This window comes from Octodon degus, unplaced genomic scaffold, assembly GCF_000260255.1.
Source record: "Octodon degus isolate 3935 unplaced genomic scaffold, OctDeg1.0 scaffold00256, whole genome shotgun sequence".
Taxonomy (NCBI): domain Eukaryota; kingdom Metazoa; phylum Chordata; class Mammalia; order Rodentia; family Octodontidae; genus Octodon; species Octodon degus.
The window spans coordinates 900,162-903,649 of NW_004524832.1; positions in this window are offsets into that span (position 1 = coordinate 900,162).

Here is a 3,488-nt window from a genome sequence, read left to right on the forward strand (position 1 = left end):
ATAAAGATCCCAGTAAATTTAGGTTGAGTTATCAAAAATTAACATCACTCTTTTTCTTTCCTTTCTTTTTTATTTTTTGCACATTGGAGTTTGATATTGATAAAAACCTACACCCCAGATACAGAGTCCAAATATTATCTAGGTTTTCTAGCTTAAGGTTTCCAGAAAAGACCACTAATAAATATCCCCTAACTTTTGGGAATAATAACGTGACCAAATTTGAGTCCACTTTCCTCTGAGTCTTCAGAACCTCCCAAGGAAAGGGCATTGGAAAGCTGTGGCTCTGCAGGCCAGAGGCCTCACCATGGCCACCCTGGCCAACTTGTTCATCCACTCATGCAGGGCAGGAACTGCACTCCTTCATATGTTTGCTGCCAGTGAGGCAATGCTTGAATAGGAAGAAACCTGTGTGAGTCAACACTTGAGAAACAAAACAGACTGGCTTATAGGAAGAAAGTGTCAGTACTTTCCACTCTAACTAAAAATTTTCCTGCTTGTAGAGAATGTTTCCTCTGTCCCTGTACAAAATGTTCACAGTGAGAAGGATAATCACTAAGTTATTAAGGGTTAATAGAAATTTCTTCAAAAGATATACCAATGTTCTGGCCCTAGCTCAGTCCTAACCTAGTAGAAGGCAAGTCTTGTCCCAGAGTCAAATCATCTTTACAAGATGCGTAGAGTTGTATGTAGTTTTTAGATACATTAGGAAAATGAGATTTTGATTTTTCAGTAAATCCAGAGTGATGTCACTTACAAATAAACTTCCCCATCTCAGAAACATCTACAGAGCTGACTACCAGAATGACCCATGCTTACTTCTGAAGTCAAGCTCATTGGCACTTTGCAACTGATCATTTCTTCCTTGGAAACTTTTGGGCAGCAAACTAAGTGGAACCCCCTCTAACGCCACCTTAAAAATGGCCTCAGAGCAGTTGGAAAGTTGGAGGTTATGCTGATAGCAAGCCTAACCACTAAACACAGTCGCAAACACTAAAGCTCCTTCATTCAACAAAGACCTAGAGCACTCAACACCTTGTTACCATCACAGTTTCACTGCTGAGTTGACTACTCCAATATCTCATCCTTAAAAATAGAAAGGAATGGACAATAGAATAGTATAGATAAGCTGGACTTCTTCCGATAAGCCTGATTACCATACACCTACAATTTAAACTTTTGTGCCAATCAATGCCTTTAGAAGAAAATGGCTTGTTATATAACCAACAAACTTGTTTTCCTAGTACGAGATGTTCAACCACTTTAAATTTATGCCAGGGAGAGGTGGGGTTCTGCTCTTGGACTGAAAATTCATTTCACAGGGATCTTTGCAGAGAGTACCAGTTCAGCTAGACATTTAAAAAACATTATAACTTTCCAGATGTCAATTTTTGAGCTTCTGAGAAAATGGAAACTAAGATTTAAAGCTATAATACAACTATCAGGAATCTAAAGTTCATTCTGTATCTTCACAGCACAAACCTCACAAGTATTCAGTCATGCAGCCATAGAAGGCATGAGATGTTGTGAACATCCTAGAGTTCTGGTCTGATGTGGCATCTAATATGACAAACTTAGAAAGTTGCATGTAGTAGGGGTTTTTTTGGGGGGGTTCTGCTTATTGCCTACCTCAGTGAGCTAGTGTTTGAGACCACACCCACTTTTCTTTTACAGTCAAATGAGGACATCAAATTAAAACATTAACTTAAGAGGTAGATGGGCAGGAAATTCCAAAGCTAACTTTCTCACTGCAGTTTTAGTTTTCCCATGATAGACACTTTCAGTACCAGTTAGCATCTTGATGTGTAGCTCTGGTCCAAGAGCCAGATTCGGACCTCAGTCACACTTGTCTTATTTTTACTGAAAATGCAAGGGAGAGCGATGAAGAATCAAAATAGGGCCAGAGGTCAGCAGGCTGGAAAACAAATGCTGAAGGAGGGGAACACACGCATGGGGGCGGAAGTACAAGGCCCAGATGGTGCTGTGTTAGCCAATGTGTGATTGCATTCAAGATTTCTTAATGCACACATTTTCATGTACTTCTTTTCAAGTTCTAATAGAACAATTTTAACCACATTAGTTTTGTTTTTGTTTTTGTTTTTGTTTTATATAGATTTGAGCATTTGGTTCTCTTTGATTTCACCTCTTGCTTATAAATCTTCCAACCAGTCATTAGCTGCTTGTAAAGCCCTGGCACCTCATATATTGTCACTTAATTATGTTATGCTACAGTGGGCTTCCTAGGAGGCAAAATTTCTACACAAAAACACTTATAAAGAAAGCCAAGGCAGACAGCCTGACTAAGCCAGTAAGAATAAAAATTGCTGCTGACAAGGGAATAGAATTGACAACTAAAGCTTTGTAAACCGAAGGGGAAAATGAATAGCCAGGACATTGAATTGTTGAAGGAAAGGATGTTTCAGATCCAGGCAAGGGGGAGGAACAGAGCATAAAACTGGAAATAGAAGATTAACCACTAAGCCTGCTCCGAATGAATCATACAGAGAAAAAAGGGATTATTAGCCCAAAGGATCTAGGCAGGAAGGGCCCGGGGCAAAGCTTCCATGCATCCTTCCTTCAAGCCTAAGTTGTTGGAACTGTACCTTGTTTGAAGAAGGGCCGCTTAGTACAGCCTGCCCTAGACATGGTGGAATAAGGAAGAACAAGGAAAAGCATATTCAAATTGCAAAGCACTACTAGGAAAACTGAGTATTTCCATTGCCATACTTGATGCTGGGAAAGCTGCAGTCAAACTGGTACCTGCATATTGCTAGCACATATGTGGGCCGCATCAGTCGGAGGGTCTCTGGGAAATGGAATTAAACAATATACATCTAAAGCCACATCTGTAGATTTATACAGAATTTTTTTGTCATTTATTATAAATACACTAAACAGTACTGAAAAAGAAAGACAAAAAGAAAGAGGGAGGGACGCAGGGAAGGAGGGAAGAACACAGGTCTCTATTCAGAGAAATATTTCATGACAACACTAGATATAAAATGAAACAACCTAAATATCCAATAATAGAAGACAACTTAAATATAATACATGTAGTGAAATGAAAAACTATTACATAAATCCTTATTATCAAACTATATAATACCACTAAAAGTATTCCTCTCTCTCTTTCTCTCCCCCCCCCATACACACACAAAAAAAACCAGTTTAGCTTTAAGTTTTTTTAATAACAATTCCAATTTACAGGAAAAAACAAATTGAAAGGAACAAGTTCAGCAGTTTATAAGTAAGCCTTCTAAAATGATTCATAATTGATCTAATTTCTCTGGTAATTCAGTGACCTAGAAAGCGGAAAGAGGAGTGATCTGGAGCCCCTTTCACTGAACTTCTTGCTCTCATGGAAATGTTCTGTGTCTGTTTTGTTCAATATGGCAATCATAGCTGAGCACTACAAATATGGCAAAAGTCACTTAGCGTTTTATTTAATTTATCTATAACTTAATTACTCTAAAAAAAAAGTAAACGAAAAA